Genomic DNA, 19,425 nt, shown 5'->3' with positions numbered 1-19,425 from the left:
GACATACTCTCCTAGAGAGAGTGCTTTGAACAGGTCTCTGCCATCTTAGTTACCCTAAAATGCAGAGTGGCTGGTGGGATTTAAAGAACATTCTTGATTAGGAAAATTTGAAAATCTTCTAGGTCTCTTTCCATTTACCAATGGCTATTCCTGTAAAAGCAATGTCTTCTATGAATTTTCTGGAATAACAGCTCCTCTTTGAGGGTCAACACCATCTCAAGACATTCCTTTACTGCTGATCATACTATTGTCTAGGAAGATAACATGCAGCTTCCTGTTAACACCATTGTATGGATATTTTTATTGTATGGTGTATTTATTGTATGGTGTATTTATTGTATGGTGTATGTACTTTCCTTTTCCCCACTTATATAATCCTGAATTCTGTGCCATTTAGTTTCTTCATTTGTTCAAACCTGATGCAGAATTTTTTATTTGGGCTAAATTGGGTCCCCCTTATCTGTCTCTCAGCAGCTATTTGCTACCTGTACTCTGCCCTAATCCTGCAGTGACAGGTGATGTCCATTGACACTCTCTTTCCCACTGGCACCCCCAACCCAATATTCTGACACTGGTGTCTGCTCTTACCGTGTCATTTGGTTTCTGAACCCTAATGTTTAGGGTCCCAGAGGGACCTCAGATTCTCTGTGCAGAGACAGCACATCCCACATCCCACAGCCATCGCTGCTTACTGCAGGTCACTTACCCGCTCCTGCTGCTGTGGCTGCTGCACTGTCTCACTTCCACATTTTTCCTGCCGTGAATCAGCCTGAATTGGTTGTCCTTGGATATCCTTACAACCTTGGGTGTGCAGAGAAGGTGGCTTATTGCCTGGTGCCAAAGTTCAGTATCTTGAGAGAAAGGTACAGCTTTGTAATTGAAGTAGAAAGAGGAGAGATGCGGACACCATGGGCACTCTCAGATATCATGTGAGCCCCTCCCCCGGCTCTGTGGGGAGGCACATGGGAGCAGCTTTGTTCCTATTTTAGGTACAGACCTAAGTATTCAAGAGCCGTTTGTACTCTCTGTGCAGCCTGGCAGGATTTGGGTTACAAGCCTCAAAGACCTGCTATTGAGTGTGCTGCTCCAGGGGATTACAGGCAGGAAAGCTGTCCCACAATCTCTGTCCTTCTTGAAAAGGCTTTCTAAAGTATCCGACCTGTGGCTAATATTAGACACTGCAACTTCAGCAAGCAATCCAGTGCCCTTTCTGTAGTGCTTGGCTCTGCCCGTGCCCGCTGTGATTTCATCCTGTAGCGCCATTCTCAGGGTGAATGTCAGGACCTCAGGACTCGCGTCACTGGACACTTAAGGGTTCCTTGCTGATATTTTTGTTGAAGAGGGTGAAGTGTCCCAGGCAAGCCTGCTGGAGTGTCAGAACATCCTCCCCTTCTCTTGCACAGCCAGCACAGCAAAACTCAGGATGATATACTGAATAGCTGGTTTTATTAGAAACACAACTGACTTCATTTCCATTCATTTGCTTTTGAATTTCATTCACAGGTTCTCTGACACTCATACAGAAGTACTGAGATGAATGTGTGCAAGTGGTGTTACTTGAGGTAACACCACAAGCAGAACACTGCCTGCTGAGCCCTCATCACGTCTCTCAGCTCTTCCTGAGTTGGTGGCCATGTACTACCATGGCATTTTGCGTACACCTTCCATACCCACCCCGAGGCTCTTGCTCCAGAGAGTGCCAGGGCTTCACCAAGCCTTGCAATGGCACAGGTGGGACCCTGCAGCCCTGCAGCCAGCCCTAGGAACTGAACAGAATATTTCAGTTGGAGGAGACCTACAACAACCATCTATCCACCTGCCTGAGCCCTTTAGGGTTGACCAAAAGTAAAGCTTGCTCTTAAGGCCATTGTCCCAATGCTTCTTCAACACTGACAAGCTGGGGCATTGATTGCCTCTCAAGGAAGCCCATCCCAGGGTTTGTTGACCCTTTTCATAAGGAAGTGCTCCCTCATGTCCAGTCTGAATCTTCCCTGGAATGACTTTGAACCATTTCCAGGAGCGCTGTTCCTGGATCCCAGGGAGAAGAGCTCAGCACTTCCCTCTCCATATCCCCTCCTCAGGAAGCTGCAGAGAGAAACAGTGTCATCCCTCAGCCTCCAAAGGAGGCAAGACCAGAGCCCTCAACTGCTCCTCAAGGGCAGGCCATCCAGCCCAACCAGCTTGGTTCCCCTCCTCTGGACTTATTCGAGGACCTTCACATCCTTTTTAAATTGTGGGCCCCAATTTATGGGATTGCATTCCCATTCTATGAGGGGACAGAACAGGAATTACAGCTATAGTAAATTGTTTCAGGATTTGCTATGCCAACATTCATTTGCAGTGCACAGCCCTTTGCAGAGGGGAGAGGATGGTCTTAAAATGGTTACCAACTTGTTTTCAAATGAAATTCAAAGCATAGGTTTCAGCTCATAAATCCTGTGTCATTTGCAATCCTTGCTGTTATAGACTGGGGGCACTCAAAAAAGGGAATTTATCTCTTTTGTGGTTTGACACTGATAAAGACACCAGGCACCGAAGAAAATCATAATGAAGGGCTCATGAGCTGAGATAAGGATTGGAAGAAAACACTCTAAGGGCAAAACAGGCTCAAACTTAAAGGTATAAAGTAAATTTAATATTAACAGTGTCAGAGGAGGATAATGAGGAGTAAAAGAAGCCTTTCAGTTTGTCACTTGAGATCTTTCTACAGTTTGCTTAGGAAGAGGAGCCTTTTTCGTCTGCTATGCATGGGGTCTTTGCGTGGGAGACAGTTCTCAGTGAATGTGGTTCAGCGTGATTCTAATTTCACAAGTAGCAGTCCTGCCCAACTTGCTGTAATGTGAGTCCCTCCCACAGGCAAAAGAGTCTTCCCAAAACTGCATGTCATGGGTCACTAGTCCATGGGATGTAGTCTTTTAAAGCTAGGCTGCTCTAGTTTGGAATCATGGGCCCTCTCTCTTTGTTCAGGTCTCCCACTAGACCACAGCTTTTGTAGCATCCACCAGCTCCAGCATGAGCACCTTTTCTCATGGGTTGTGAGTAGATCTCTTCATCCCCCATGGACTTCATGTATTACAAGGGGACAGTTTTTTTCACCACAGTACTCACTACAGCTTGCAGAGAAATCTCAGTTCTGACATTTGGAGCACTTCCTCCCCTTCTTTCTTTCCACTGACCTTGGTGCCACCATGTTGTCTTTTTCCGCATCTTCACTTCCTCTTTCTCTGACTAGGAGGAAAAAATCTGCTGCTCATAAGTACCACCGCAAACAAACACCACAAATTCAAAGATTCCTGCAGGATCCCACAGTGCTGAGAAGCTGATCTAGTCTAGGTTCTACATGGGGAATCACTTGTCATGCTTCTGCCACCATTGCACGGCAGTGGTGGCTGCTGCGGCGCTGGCACCATGCAATGCCTGTCCCCATGCAGGGCACTGGGAAGGGGAAGCCGCCACCGCCCCTGCCCTTCTGCCCATGGCACAGCTGGCTAGGAGTGGCCAGGCGGGCAAGGCTCGCTGCGGGTTGTGCCAAAATGTGGTGGCTGTGGTGGCTGTGTGGCCACACCCAACGCCGGGATCGCCACCCCTCAGAAAAACTTCCCACACGCCACTTTGATTTCCTTCTCAAATATGTCACCACAGAGTGTTACCAACCTCTCTAACTGGGCCAGCAGCATGTCCATCTTCAGAGCCATCAGATATTGGGTCTGTCAGACATGGTGAAGCTTCTGACAGCTTCTCAGAGAAGCTACTTTTCCAATATTAAAATCTACTTTTGTGGCCCTTCTCCGATACTAAAAACTAGGCTGTGCAAAATCAGCACAGTTTCTAACCTCACTCTCACAGGCATGTTGATGCCTGCTGATCAGACCCATGTTTGGACATATGGAAGGATCTGTGTTGTGACACTGAGTGTGTGTCATGGCTAAATCCCAGCTGGTAACTAAATACCACACAGCTGCTCCTCACCCACCTCCATCCTGCCTCTGCTGGGAAGAATCAGAAGGAAAAGTTAAAGCTCATGTATTTGGGGGGTGCCCTCATAGCAGGAAGGAATGATGAATCTGACTCCATGTTCTCAGAAGGCTAATTTATTATTTTAAGATACTATATTATATTAAAGAATACTAAACTAAATTATACTAAAGAATACAGAAAGGATACTTAGAGAATGCTAAAAAGATAATAAAGAAAACTCGTGACTCTTGCCAGAGTCCTGACACAGCTTGACCTTGGTTGGCCAATAAGTCAAAATAATTCACATGAAACCAATGAAACAATCACCTATTGGATAAACAATCTCTAAACACATTCCAAAGCAGCAAAACACAGGAGAAGCAAATTAGATAAAATTGTTCTCCTTTTTCTATGAGGCTTCTCAGCTTCTCAGGACAAAAATCCTTGGTGAAGGGATTTTTCAGAAAATATGGATGTGACAATCATGGGCTAAGAGAAGAACAGTTTAACAATAAAAAAACCAGGAAAGAACCCCACCGATAATAATAAACCCAATACTAATAATTGCTATGAAAAGGAGACGGATAAAATGCAAGAGGGACAAGTGAAGCCCAATACAGTTGCTCACTATCCACTGACCAATGCCCAGCCCATTCTTGAGCAGCAATCAGCCCCTCCTGGGCAGTTCCCCCCTCTTTACACACTGGGCAGGATGTTCCATGTTGTGGAATATCCCTCTGGCCAGTTTGGGTCAGCATTCCCAGCCGTGCTCCCTCCAGCTTCTTGTGCAGCTCCTCACTGGCAGAACATGAGACACTGAAAAGTCCTTCACTTGGGGTGAGCTGAGAAACAACAAAATCAGTGTGTGATCAACATTATTCTCTTCATGAATCAAAAAGCCACAATGATGTACCAGCCACTGGGAATAAAATTAACTCTGGGAGCCATTGTGCAGCTGGAAAACTGTAGCAGTGGGGAACAAAGCAACAGGGACCCCCTTATGCATCCAAAGGAGATCACTTTATTGTAGAAATCATCCTCTTTTTATACTGTGAAAAACACCAATCACTTGTTTTAAAATTTTAAAAGTTTAATAGTAATAAAATGGGTATGAAAATAGTAATACAAATTAGAGTAATAAGAATTTGGACAATCAGAGTCAGGACAATAAAGGACAATAAAAAAGCAAAGAATTACGAACATTCGAATGCTTTCCTCAAAAAAGCATGTCCTCTAACAAAAGATTAACCCTTAAAAGCAATAGCCTGTTGCATATTCATATATCTCATACATGATGCAAACATTCCTTTCAAACTAGGGATTTTTCTGTTTATTGTTAACTTCTCCCCTTCTTCTTGTAAATCATTGATTGGTTCCATGGAGTCTGAAATGACATAGAAGAAGCCAGGTTCTTCCCAATAAGGAGGCAATAATTCTCCTCTTTGGGATTTTAGTGTCTTGTTGCTCTTATCTCTGTGCAAATAATTTCTTGATTATCTTATCCATTCCTTGAGCTAGTTAGAAAAGTATCTTACATCGTATAGTTTCTATTTTAATATTATGTTGTATCCTAAAACTGTATTTAACACACTACTTTAAAGGATTAATACAGCATAACTTTCTAACATAATACATATAATATTCATTTTAATATTTGTGAAAAGCCAATCGTATAATATGCATTTTTCACATATACCTCTAATTTTAACCTGACATAACTGAAACCAAACTGAGACTTAAGAGAACGTAACAGAAAGAAGGCACCCATTGGCTGGCTCAGCTGCCATGCTGCTGTCCGTGCATCCTGCCATCCAATCAGCTTCCTGCTCATACAGTGTCCGCGTGTTCCTCCAGCCAATCACAGTCTCTCTTGCAATGACTGACTCCTCCCTCCCAGCACCTCTCGCCCCTTACCCGACTGCCCCGCCGGCCTGCGGCCGTGCCTTTCCACGAGGCCTTCTGGTGAGCGTGAGCTTTAACCACTCTAGTAATTATTGCCCCATATCCTACAGGAAACTACGACATCACTGCCACCACAGAGACACGGTGGGATAACTCATGACCGGAGTGCTGCAAGGGGTGGCTGCAGATTCCAAAGGGACAGGCAAGGAAGGAACCAAGTTGGGGTAACCCTGTGTGTGAGCGGGTGTTTTGACTGCCTTGGGCTTAATGATGCCAAAATTATAAGATTAAATGCACAGGTTTATGGTTAAGGATTGGGTGAGGAATATTGGCCATCATAGACTGACCAACAAGGAAGAAGAGGCAGACAAAACATTCTATAAGCAGATGGGAAAATCCCCACAATCACTGGTCCTTGTTCTTGTGTGGGACTTCAACTTACCAGATGTCTGCTGGAAATACAACACAGTGGAGAGAAAAGAGTCTATGAGGTTCCTGGAGTGCATGGAAGAGAACTGCCTGACACAGCTGGAAAGTGAGACAGCCAGGGAAGCTGTCCTGCTGGACTTGCTGTTTGTGAGCAGAGATGGACTGGTAGGGGTCGTGACCGCTGAGGCCATCTGGACACAGCGATGATGAAGTGACAGTTTTTGATACTGGAGAAGTAAGGAAGGAGGACAGCAGAACTGCCACCCTGGACTTCTGGAGAGCAGACTTGGGTCTGTTTAGGAGACTGATTGAGAATCCCTTGGGAAGCAGCCCTGAGAGGCGAAGGGGTCCAGGAAGGCTGAACATTCTTCAAGAAGGAAATCATCAAGGCACAAGAACAGGCTGTCCCCATGTGCTGAAAGACAAGCTGGTGAGGAAGAGACTGGCCTAGCTGAACAGAGAAATTTGGCTGGAACTCAGGGAGGAAAAGAGCATTTATCACCTCTGCAAAAAGGGGCAGGGAACTCAGGAGGACTATGAGGATGTTGGGAGTTAGGCAGGGAGAAAGTTAGAAGGGCCAAAGCCCAGCCAGAAATTAATCTGTCCCATGCTGTAAGAGATAAATGGATAGTTTTCTGTATTTCTATAGATACATCAGAAGGGCCAAGGAGACCCTCCATCCCTTCATGTGGTGGAAAAAATTGTCACAAAGGATGAAGAAGAGGCTGAAGTACTCAATGCTTCCTCTGGACCTGAGGCTGCTGGTCAATGTTATGAATAAAAAGTTATCTATTTTTGTTTAAGGTTACAGAGCTAAAACCGGTTAGACCAATTGCTGTTAAATTAGCTTCATTGTTAAGAGTTCTTCTTTAATTGCCTGTCAATGGTTGGTGATTTAGCCATTGTCCTCCTGATGCTTGCCCGGGAGCAACACCTGGACCAGGAAAATAGGAGTGGCCTGAGATCACGTATGCAGATGAGAAATGCACTGCTCCAAACCTTCCCGTTTTCCAGGAAAACCCCTAAAAACAACGAACCAATATAGAATTAGGGGACCCTAGGTGATGTCTAAAGATAGGCACGTAGTCCAGTGCCTGCCTGAATCCTTTTTGCTTCTCACCCTGATCTAAAGGATGTTCACTAAGGAGGGGACCCGAAGTGTTGGACCGAAAATTAGGAATCTGCGAATCTCCCGTGAGGACGCAGTCCCCAGCTCTGCCTGCAGACCAGCGGACAGAGCTGCATCACCCTCCTCCTCCATGCCACTCCTGGGGACAGCGGAGGCGTGGGCACGACCCGTCGATTTCTCCCCACCTGAGCTGAATCTCTTTAATAAAGGCATTAAAAAGGAGAAAGATCTCCTGCCCACTTATTTCAGTCAAGAGCAACTGAACATGAACTGGTGTGTGCCCAGAGGGCCAAGAAGGCCAATGGTACCTGGCCTGTATCAAAGATAGCACAGATGAAGTTATTTTCTACCCCCTTAATGGTATGAGCTGAGTTTGCACAATTATTGGAATTTACAAATAGTACTGAACGGGACGTGCCTTGGCTTGTCTGGCCCCTGCTGCTGAACCAAATAGGGGCAGCTGTGGTGTTTTGCACCCCAGAGACACTTTTGGCTAGCTGTGGGTCGCAGCTGGGCACAGTGGGGCAAGCCCAGGAATGCCTGAGCTCTGGTGGTGGCAGGATAGAACCTCCTCTAGCAGAGGGTCCACTCCCAGGTTTCCCTGATGGAGAAGCTTTAAGGCGATGGTGAAGAAGGAGTCAGTCCTGATGGAGGGTTTAATCCAGAGTTTTTATTCTGGGCCACATGGCCTCTGAATGTAGCAACAGCTCCACCAGGACTCCCCAAGTGTGTGGCTTGCTTCCCTTTTACCCAGGGGAGATGTGGAGGGGGGAGCCCAAGGACCACCAGCCAGCTACGGGGGGAGGAGGTCTTAGGGAAAAAGGAGTCTCGAAGCTCCAGTGCCCCCCAGGGGGTGGAGAGCGTCCTTTGAATCTGCCAATCACTCAATGCTCCTCTGGAATTTCTGGGTTGATAGACCATGCCCAGCAGGAGTCAGGGTGGGGGAAAGGAGAGGTGATTGACACGCCACCTGGGGAAGGAGACTTCAGGGAGAAACCAGGGAAACTGAGGCACACCATGACAACACACCGCAACACACAATTTTGTTGCAAATTTGATCCTTTCATGCACTTGGTTCTGGTTTCTTCCAGCAGCAAACTCACTTGCATAGAAGAGGTCAGTTGGTCAAGTTGTCTTGAGGGTGTCTTGGAAGCAATCTTTCTTTGACACTCTCTTATGTCAAATGCTGTACCCCTCTTTGTTGTGCAGAGGGGCCACAACAAACCATCTAAGACTCTTCCATTATGAGCAAAATGCCAGAACATTCTGTCTTAGGCCATACTACCTCACCCGTCCATTAAGGGCTTGTGGCCAGAACATGCCTAGAGAGCCACATTCTCCCACAGCCCACAGTTCACACTGGGAAAGGTGGCAGTGGCTGCAGCCAGGCCAGGGAGCTGCACCCATCACAGAACCAGGTAACACAATCGTTGGTGACCTTGGCACCAGCTTAGTGGTTGACACCATGACGTGGTGTGTTGGGGATTTGGGGCCTCTTGCACGCAGTCACCCTTTGTCCCGCTGGGATCTGGAGCAAGCCCTGGGCAACCTTGTGGAGAAGGAGGTGAGGAGGTGGGAGCTGGAAGCACTATGGGTTGAGTTGGAGGAAGAGTGGTGCTGGGCCCAAGAGCAGCACTGCTGCTCCACTGCAACCCTGCAGCTGATTCAAGCCTGGCTGATTGAATTGAATTATCAGCATTAGAAGCTAAATTAAAGCAGTCGGCAGTTGTTTCAGGAATTGGAATGGCTGGAAAGAGAAAGATCCAGCTCTTTCATTTCCAGGCTGCATCAGGCTAACCTGGAAGCAGACAAGGAATCTGTCCTCCTGGAGGCTGTGAGAAAGCAACTGGCAGCATTTGTAGCTTAATAGAACTATGATCCTCTTGATGGTCCCAATGAGTGGCCTGAACTAGAGCTCCCTCTCATTTCTGGACAATATGTTTACATCTTTGGAGACACAGATGAAGATGGTTGGTATGTAGGAGACCTGCATGATGGCACAAGAGGATCTGTCCCATCCAGTCTTGTTGAAGAAGTTGGAGTGATGGGCATCCTGATGGCATCACATCTGATGGAGACCAACTGATGGTCTCTCCAGAGGCTAATGATTAGAGGATGCAGAGGATGTCCAGTCTTCTTATATCTTCCTGTTAAATGTTTTCTTAATGATCTGTGTCATCTCCCTGTCCTGTGTATATGTGAATGGAAAGGACAAGATGCGTTCTGGGCAGGGGTACCAGAGAGCAGATTGTGGCAGTATTCAGGGAATCCATACACGAGTTTGCTTGTGACTGTAGAGTGTCATGTATGTACCTACACTAGTGACCTCCCTTCTCTGCCAGCCCAGGACAAGGCACCAGGCTGGCTTCCAGCAGCTAGGCAGGTCTGTACTGTCCTGAACTACAGCAGCACAGCAGGAGAGGTTCTGGGCTGGAGTGGCTGGAGATTCTGGCTAGTCTTGACATCCCTCAACACTCTGGGTCTCTGGGTTCCATGGGGGAAACCGAATCCTTCTTCATTCCCAGGACTTCCAGCTGGGCATGAGAAGCCTGCACTGCTTCAGCTGAGTCCCTGCCCTGCACAGGATTCAACCAGCACCTCCCTGTCACTGCCTGTGTGTCCTTGTTTTGTTATGGGTCAAGGATACCAGAGACCAGAGGGAAACATTTACACCTTTTACAGACATCCACCTCTGGTAGAACAAACTTGCTTTCAGAATGAGTCTGTCTCCTCTCTTTAGATGATTGGTGATTATTTCAGTCAGCTAAAAGATGATTTATTGAGGGTAACTCTGCTGCCCTTTTCCCACATTTCTTCACTTCACTGGGAGCTGTCAGACCTGGAGCCCTGGGACATCGCCAGGGAGGCCAAAAGGGGCAGAGAATGTGGCACCTTGGGCTGGCAGGGTGTGAGTCTAGGTGTGTCCCCAGAGTACCCAGGGCTGTCCTTCTGAGCAGGGTCTGTGTGCCAGCGCAGGAACTCTGCTGCCTGCCAGGGTCAGTGCCCAGCCAGGCCAGAAAGCTTCCCAGAGCTCTTTGGGGAGAAACTGGGGGTGGAAGGAACCACACTGGGAAGGACAGAGTCCTGTTTCTGTTGAGAGGGTGCTTCATGGGCCAGGGCTGTTCACAGCTCCACATCATACTCAGGATATTTCTGATGGCAGTTCTGAAGAAGAATATCAAAGAAGAAGGAGAAGAATTTTGAAGAAGAATATCAAAGCAGGGGTTGAATGAAAGGGAAGGAGTCTGTGCATTGTGTTTTCTCCTCTTGGTTCCCTGAGTCAGCAGACTGCATTTTGGAGAAGGCACTGAGACCTCAACTCTCATTAGGACTTGGCTGCACAGCTCCCGAGGCCCTGCACACAGCTCTGTCCCTGGGCAGTGTGCTGCTGCCAGGAGGTCCTTGCAGGGCAGTGCTGAGCTGGGAAGGGGTCTCTGGACACTGACAGGGAGGAGCTGTAGGAACCAGAAACAGCTCCTGGCAGAGACATCTCCAGGCAGGGAGGGAAAGGAAAGTGTCACCTGAAATGCCTTGGGAAAGGCAAATCAGGCTCGTCCCTGCCATCCCCTGCAGTGCAGATGCCTTAGCCAGAGCAAGGTTACCTGACAGGAGACACACCATGATCAAACAGGGGGTATTCTCAGGGCAAGCCTCACCTCCTACACTAATTTTTCTTCACCTAAAGAATTGGAAGGCATTGAGCACTGGCACAGTGTAGTAGCGTGGATGGTGGTTGCTGCTACATACACTTATTTCCCAATAAGCATCTCCTGTGGAAAAGCCGCTTGGGTGAGCATTCAGGCAAAGCAGTCAAGTCCACACACACCACACTCACCACAGCCAGCTCAGCAAAGAGAGGCAGAAGGGCCTTTTGTATGGTCACTTCCAGTGAGGTTTGTTTCAGCACACCAAAGGGGAACCAGAGACAAAAGTCAGGACTGTGTGCTCTGCACAAGGTTAAGTAGGGGAGGGAAAGGGGCAGTAAAAGGGCAGGGCAAAGGGCTTTGGCTTTCAGGGAAGATGGGGCTGGCCAGCAGGGGTACCACAACTAGTGAGGAAACAGGGCAAGGAGAAACCAGGGGAAGTTGGGACATATGGGGGAAGGAGCAGGGATGGATCAGTGTTAAGCAAGAGTCCGTGAGGAAGTCCTTTCCCTCCGCCCAGGTGGGGTAAACTCTATGGTATGTCTCTCCAAGGCAATGCTCTGGGGATTTCCCTGAGGGACAAAGATTCAGAGGATTCCACAGCACAGGTTGCCCAGGGCAGTGGTGAAGTCACCATCCCTGGAGGGATTTAAAAGACGTGTAGAAATGCCACTTGGGGATGTGGTTTAGTGATGGTCTGGACAGTGCTGGGTTAACAGTTGGACTTGTGGCATTGGTGATCTTAAGGGTACTTCCTAATTTAAACAATTCTTTGCTTCTAAGTCCCTGGTCTCTTCTCCCACCCACCAAAGTCGCTGCTGTTAAGGCCATTAGTACAAGGATGAGGTACCTCCACAGCAGCCCAGCCTCTGATGAGGAGATACTCCCTTGTGCCCATATATCTTCCCTGACCTGCCTCCACTGTCAGGAGCATTGGGATATTTCTCTGTTTCCCTTCTTTGTCATCATCTCATCTGCAGTCTCCTGGTGCTGCAAAAAGTGAGGCTGCAATGAGGTGAACCACCCTTCACGGAACCCAGAAGGTCCTTTGTAAGACTCCTTTCTCCAGGCTGACCCCCTCGAGATTCCTCAGCTGCTTCTCATCAGACTTGTGCTCTAGCCCCTCAATATCCTTCTTGTCATGAGGGGCCCAAAACTGACTCCAGGATTTGAGGTGAGGCCTTAGCAGTGCCCAGCAAAGGGGGACAGTCACTGTCTGAGTCCTGTTGGCCATGAACCAGTCCCTAAATGCTTACCCATAAACTCCTGCCTTGGTCTTCATCCATCCCTGGGCACAGCTTGATCCATTCTAGTCCCTCTCTCATGTAAAGAGCAGCTGCAGCCCCTTGCCTTGCTGACCCGTCTTTCTTCGTGTGTAGCCATCCACACCAGCATTCCAGTCATGCCAACTATTCCACCACATCTCTGTAACTGCAGTGGGACCATGGCCCTGTGAGCACACACAGTTCCCTCATCCTTCCCATGCTGTGTGCTTGGTCTGCAGGCAGTTCAGGGGTAATGGAGCAGGCAGCCTTCCCAGGAGGGGTCCAAGAGGATACACAACAGCCGCACGTGCCCTGAGGTGGTTGGTCTTCTGCTCTCATCTTGGGAGGCCACAAAGGAGCGTTTGCCACTGCTCTGGGGGTCCTGACTAATTCCTTGACGTGATGGTGGAAGTGGCCCCAAGTCCTTCAGTTTAAAGCCCATCTGTCCAAGGTGTCTGGCCTGTGGTCACGTTCCCTGACCTCTTCTAGACACGTGGATCCCATCCCTCCCCAACAGGTTGTAGTCATCGAAGAACGTCCTGTTATCATAAAAGTCAAACACCCATGATGGCACCAGCCACAAAGCCAGAAATTTATTTGCATTACACATCTATTCCTGGCTGTCCCCTTTCCTCTGTTATAAATGAATAATCCAATTTAATAATTAAGGAAATTTATTAAATAATCAAAAGTATAAATTTGTGCTGGTTCAAGCAATTCAACTCTGAGCCAGGCGAGCAGGGTCAGGGAGACTCAGGATTTGGTGTCTATCATACCAAAGTCCCTGTGGGTCTCCAAAGATCATTTCTAAGGGGTCCATTTTATCCAGTCCTTCGGGCTCTGGAAGGGGCTCTTCTTTAGCATATTATTGCGTTTCCTGGAACCGGTGGATAAGTGCTGGAATCCTGTCAGGTGAAAACTTTCCGGGCTAAACTTCTGATGATGCCTATCAAAATGCCTCCCGCTGGGGTCTTGTCAGACGAGAGAAATCCCTTGGAATATACATCTCTGGAGACAGTTGCCTTCCTGGTGTTTGAATCTTTATCGCTTAGTTTATTTCTGCTTGTTGCTGCCATTGGTTTTAGTACACAAAATGCTGTGGTTCTAAATTTCATTTAGCACTAATTATTTTATAACATATATTACTCCTCTTATGGGTGAAATGAAGGAAAAAATTACTCGATCACCAATATTTTTCACTTGGGCCACCAGGGCTTTGTAATCTTTCTTGATTTTGCCCAGGTTCTGGCTTGTGTGTCATCTGTGCCACATGGAAGAGCAGCAGTGGAGAGCAGTCTGTGCTCTTGAGAGGTTGTGGCACCCTCTCAACAATATCTCAGACCTCAGATGCCAGAAGGTAGGTTACTTCACATGACTCTGCTGAAGGCCTCACGGTCCCTTATCAGAGCCACCCACCGTGAGCACTCATAATTTCTTTTACAGTGTCCCCTCTGTGCTTCTGGTACAGTTTCTCCTTGCAGACCTTGCTTGAGGGTGTCTAGAGCTGCCAAAGTACTACTTCTAGGTCTGGTGTGGTGCTGGAGTGTAGGGATGTGTCCCCTGTTGATGGAGTGACAAAACTATCCTTTGTCCCCTTAAAAGGGAAATAAGCCCAGAAGTTTCTCTCCTGGATTAGGTGAAAAAGGCATCTCATAGGCCTGGGGGACTCCACCTCAAACTTAAGGATAGCCAATTGGACAGGAGCCAAAAAGTCCCGCCTGGACAATTTACTAGAAAAAGAAGAGAACAAAGAAACGAATGGCTTTTGTGAGGTGTTTTATCAGGGGCAGGAGGGCCTCTTGCACCTGGATCGGTTTTCTCTGTAAAGTTGTTATTTTGCCTTTTATTGAAACCTCTTTGTTTCCAGCACTGCAACAGAAGCCATCCTGCTGATTTTATGCCTTCTAAGGTAGCTGAGCTATCTTGGGTGTGAAATAGACCTCCAAGAGCTTATGAGACCTGGCTCGAGGAGGCTCCTGTTTCACTGGAGGGCGGAGGCTGACGCACAGTCCTGCTTCTGGGGGTCACCAGCTCTGAGGTGCCTCGTTCTCAGTGCCTGCCAGAGGAACATGGTTCTGAAACCACCTGTCCACATCCATCTCAGGTCCCCTAATACTGCACAGCCTTTTAACTGTTTCCTGTTTGTGACATAACAGATCATCAAACCTGTGCACCCCTTATGAAGGCGTTATGTATAAAAAGTTATCTATTTTTTTTAAGGTTGGAGAGTTAAAACCGGTTGGACCAGTTGCTATTAAGTTAGCTTCATTGTTAAGAGTTCTTCTTCAATTGCCTGTTAATGGTTGGTGATTAGCCATTGTCCCCCTGGTGCTTGCCAGGGAGTGACACGTGGACACGGCAGCAGCAGGGCTGAGGAGTGGCATCAGAGCTAGTATGCAGATGAGGAATGCATTGCACCAAATCTTACAGTTTTCCAGGAAAACCCCTAAAACCAACGACCCAACATAGAACTAAGGAACCTAGGTGATGTCTAAGGATGGGCGCGTAGTCCAGTGCCTGCTTGGATCCTTTTTGCTTCTCACCCTGATCTAAAGGATGTTCACTAGGGAGGGGACCCAAAGTGTTGGACCAAAAAGGAGGAATCTGCCAATCTCCCGTGAGGACGCAGTCCCCAGCTCTGCCTGCAGACCAGCGGACAGAGCTGCATCACCCTCCTCCTCCTCCTCTGTGCCACTCCTGGGGACAGCGGCGGCCTGGGCGCGACCCGTCGGTTTCTCCCCACCTGAGCTGATTCTTTTTAATAAAGGCATTAAAAAGGAGAAAGATCTCCTGCCCACTTATTTCAAAGGTATTTACCTTTTCTCCAGGAGAAAGGTCTGGGCACTTGTTGCCCAACTCACCACCTGTATTGAAGTCTCCTTCCTTACCAGCTGTATCTGGGTGAAGCCTTCCCTTGGGAGGGTCCATGCCTGCTGGACACCAGTTGACTGGACTATCTGATGTAAAATCATGTCTGAGAAAGAACACACTGCTCTCCTCCCTTTGCAGGGAGAGCTTTTCCTATAGCAAAAAAAATCTGGAGTTACCCATCTCACAGTGTGGGATATCACCAGGTCACAGGTGAACTCAACCCCAGGGTTTGTGCTGCTGGCAGGTGTGGGGACAAGCACAGCCATGGACCTGTGGGACAGATGAAGGCAAGAGACACAAGCTAGGTGCAAGTGAATTTACTTCATTTGCCAAGCTCACCAAATTTATATCCTTAGCCCGAAAGCTATTTTTAACTGCAAGGTTAAAATTAATCACAGTTCTACAATAAATCTGTCCTCTTGACATCTTCCATTATTCTTTCCAGAGTCACAAGTCAGTAGAGCAGAAAAACTGTTTTGTTTCAGATTTCTTCATGTTCTGGTTGAAGTGGTCTCTTGTTCAGCTGGTGTAGTTTGTTCAAACACATGATGTTGCTGCCACTGCTGTTTCTGTAACCCTTTCCTTAGCCCAGCAGACCTGCCCCACTGACATGACTTCATTGGCTCCAGCAGGATGCAGTGAGCCGTTTTCTCCTAAGTGCCTGCAAATCCCACAGGCTGAAAGGAGCAGGAGACATTGCTCAGAGACAATAATGCTGACACACATACATACAAATGACACCAAAGTAATTTCATTGTACACATTTTTTAAAAAAAATCCCTGTTCCTGGAACATCTTTTCAGTAGAAGTTGTGTTCAACAGAACAAGGAGAGCTGACAACATGAGTTGCAACTGGAGAAATTCTGACCAAAGACAAAGGGTTGGTTCAGGCCCTTGAGAGAGATGCAGCATTGGACAGAGGTCCCGAGACATAACAAGATCTCTGCCCTGGGAAACCCTACACAGCTCAGCCAAACAAGGTCCACAGGCACCAAAGGCAGCCCTCAGGTTAGCTCAGCTCTGAGCAGCTGGTTGCCACAGAAACCTCCACAGGTTCCTTCTAAACTCAATCCTTCTGTGAGTATGAACTACCAAGTTCTCCTAGAAAAGCCTTATCTCACTCTTTTGCATTCATCACAGTCATATTTTGAGAGGTCCCCGGACCCAGATAGAACCAAAAGTGGATTTTTTTCTCTCAGACAATATCAATGGAAATGCAAAGATGAAAATACCCTCACCAACACTGAAAAATGCCATCCCTCCCTCTTTATAATCCAGACAGATCCAGGTCCATTTGGGGGTACTGATTTCAGGAAGGAGAGTGCAGTCAGAGAGGTGAGAGATAGGAGGTACCCTGGCAACAGCCCCACTGCCCAGCTGCCTTTCTCTGGCTTAAATTCAAGCCAGAGAATATAATTCTTCTTTTTTACATCTTCTGTAGAGACCCCCCACCATGGCCCATCCTCCTGCATCCATCACCTTCACCTCCCAGTACTGCCTCCCTGAAGGTGAAGCCATCACAGCAAACCACGCAGCAGCATGGGTTAAATCTCTCAGGGATGTCCTGTTGTGTGTCACCTCATTTCACACTTTTGCCATCATCAGACAGGACCCAGTGGGCTGTGTCTGGACCCAGAACCATATTCACTGCAGGTGAGATGGAACCAACACACCAGGGCAGAGCTCACCCCAGGGGAGCTCTTGGCTGGGGCTGCCTAAGGAAGAAGCAGGGTGGGAGAGGGAGCTGGCAGACTGGGCAGGGGAAGGTGCATGTCCTGGGTTGCAAATTGTGGGTGGAGGTGTGTATTCTATTATCATCAGTTAGAGGAGGGGCAATTATCTTCTGTTAATTGGGCAGTTTTCTTTATCTCTTCCACAACCAATCCTCCCTCCAGGGAGATGTCTTCTGTTAAAGGGCCATTGAGTCTCACTGCATGACTGATAAAATTACATTATTCCATTGTGAGATGCACCACCCACAGGGAGGAGCCAAGAATTCTTACCTGGCTATAATCTGAGATTTGGAACACCACAGCCAGCCTTTTCCCACTGGATTCTCAGAGGAAGACCAAGCCCATCTACACCCCCACTGGATCTTCAGAGGAAAGCTCCACTCTTCTACAGGATCACTGCTTCAACAGAACCACACCTGTCACTGCAGGAGGACTGCAGCCACCACGCTTTCTGTGGTTCTGCAATGATTGCCCTTAAAATGACAAAACTGACTCATTCAAATTAATTGCATTATATGTATCCAAACCATTTCCATCCCAAAAGTCTCCCAGAAATACAATCCATGAATTTTTCCATTTGAAGATTTCTCCAATTTCTGGAAAATGGAAAGTAAAACTTACCTATTTTTTTCTGTTGCTTTCCCATGAAGAAAAGAAAGAAATGCAAATAATTTTAAAAATCATCCCTTCCACCAAGCACTGATTAACCCCCAGCAGGTTGCAATCACCCTCGTGGCAGAAGGGCCGCACGGTCTGGATGTGCCTCAAAGCATGTGCTGCTGCAGTGCCTTTTGGTGCATGCTTAGTCCAGTTCACCACTGCATCTCTGCTCTGATACATTTCCAGACCCAAATCAATCATTGTTGTGTTGCACTAAGTAGCTTATTTAGTTATTATTTTGCACTGGGTGATTGGAATTTTGCACTGAGTAGTTTTTATATTGCACTAAGTGCAATATTTGTTTGTATGACATGGTTTGTTCTGTTCTCCCCTCTCCTCCAAAGCCCCGTGGTGGTGCTCTTAGCCCGGGTTCCTTCCTTCCCTCGCCCCTCCATCAGTTGTATCCCATTGCCTGTGACCCCTCTCCTCTGCCCCCCTTCCCCTGGATTTAAAATTTCCTGCCATGAGCCATTCTTTCTCTTTCTTCTCCTGGACAGCTCCATCCCAGGCTCTCTTTCATTTCCTGGATGCCATTACCTCCCTCCTGGACTCTGTCTTTCCCCTGGAGGCGTTCCACAATAAAGCTGTGGGATGTTCATCCCAAGAAGAAGAGTGTCTCTCATCCTTTGCTTTTGTCCTTGTCGGTGAAGCCAGAGTCCAGAGCTAGCCACACTGGACTCCCACGAGGCTCTCAATCCAACAAATCATCCAGTGGAAAAGGAGCTTTCCCATGACACAAGGGAAAATAAAAAATACATTCAGTATCTGCAGGTGCTAAACTGAGAGACAAGGATTTCTTTCTCATACTAAACCTGCAGGACAGGATTTCACAGTGGGGGAGACTAAGGGCATGGGTTGGTTTTCCCTTTTTCATTCAGTTCCAGTGTTTATTTCAGCCAGGGTTCTGCAGAAACTCTGCCACACTGAAGGCTGATCTTTTTCCCCCCAACCTGCACTTCCCGATGGAAGCAGTGGATTTAGGAGCACAGATGCACAAACCCTATCAAAATCACAACTGTTTGCACATGGAAATGGAAATGGAATGGAGATGGCCGTGTGCTGAGCACGCTGCTGGGCCATGCCCCGGGGCCTCTGCTGAGCGCAGCTCCCTGGGCAGGGCTGGGGCGATGCCCTGGGCTCGGCCTGCCTGATACCGGTACTAAAGAGCTGAGCCCTGCTCCGGGCTGAGCGGGACGTGCTGCAGCGACAGGAGAGTCCTGGGTCACGCCTCTGCTCAGGATCATGCTGCTCTCCACTGCAGAGCCCATTCTCAGCCAGGGCAGTGTCTTCCCAGTGGGATGGGAGCTGCCACCCACGGAATCTTGCCACAGCAGCGCAGGCTGTGGGTGCCAGCTGGCTGAGCTGCAGGACACCAGATCCCTCAGCCTCATGGCACTCCCGTGCGATGTACGGGGCAGAGCCACTGGGAACAGAGACCCCCGGGTGAGCCTGTGGGGTGCTGCATATTGGGGGATGTGGTGGTTTGGCTGTTTCTCTTCCTGACAATGACAAACTTTGACACAGGCAAATCAAAGAGTTTTTTCAGGCAAGTGTCACCTGGAGTCAGGACATTTCTTGCAATCTCATTTGCATAACATAGAGATCTGCTCTGGTGGCCAGTTCTGCAGCAAAATAATCCACAGGCCAGGGTATTAAAACATAAATGCACAAACTACAACATTCTTCCTTTATTACCCAATGCCTAATTTTTTTCTTACACCTTCTTATATGAAGAAAATAATAGCAAGAACACTTCTGAAGGAGGAAGAATATCTCCTTATGGCCACTTGGTGGGTAATTTCAGCTCTCTGAAATAACCTGGTATTTTCAAACAT

The 19,425-nt window shown here is 47.8% G+C and overlaps 1 protein-coding gene across 1 annotated transcript in view; it reads right to left on the bottom strand.

The window, feature by feature from the left end:
- CERS4 (ceramide synthase 4) overlaps positions 1-1,063 on the bottom strand; it is a 46,155-nt gene extending 45,092 nt beyond the window's left edge. The window contains exon 1 of the mRNA XM_041465331.1: positions 707-1,063. The gene's annotated coding sequence lies outside the window, so the exon portion shown is untranslated. The remainder of the gene's footprint in view (positions 1-706) is intronic.
- Between the last annotated feature and the right edge of the window lie 18,362 nt (positions 1,064-19,425).

The sequence above is a fragment of the Pyrgilauda ruficollis genome, unplaced genomic scaffold (assembly GCF_017590135.1).
Source record: "Pyrgilauda ruficollis isolate IOZ18807 unplaced genomic scaffold, ASM1759013v1 scaffold188, whole genome shotgun sequence".
Lineage (NCBI taxonomy): Eukaryota > Metazoa > Chordata > Aves > Passeriformes > Passeridae > Pyrgilauda > Pyrgilauda ruficollis.
This window is presented reverse-complemented; position numbering and strand designations above follow the sequence as displayed.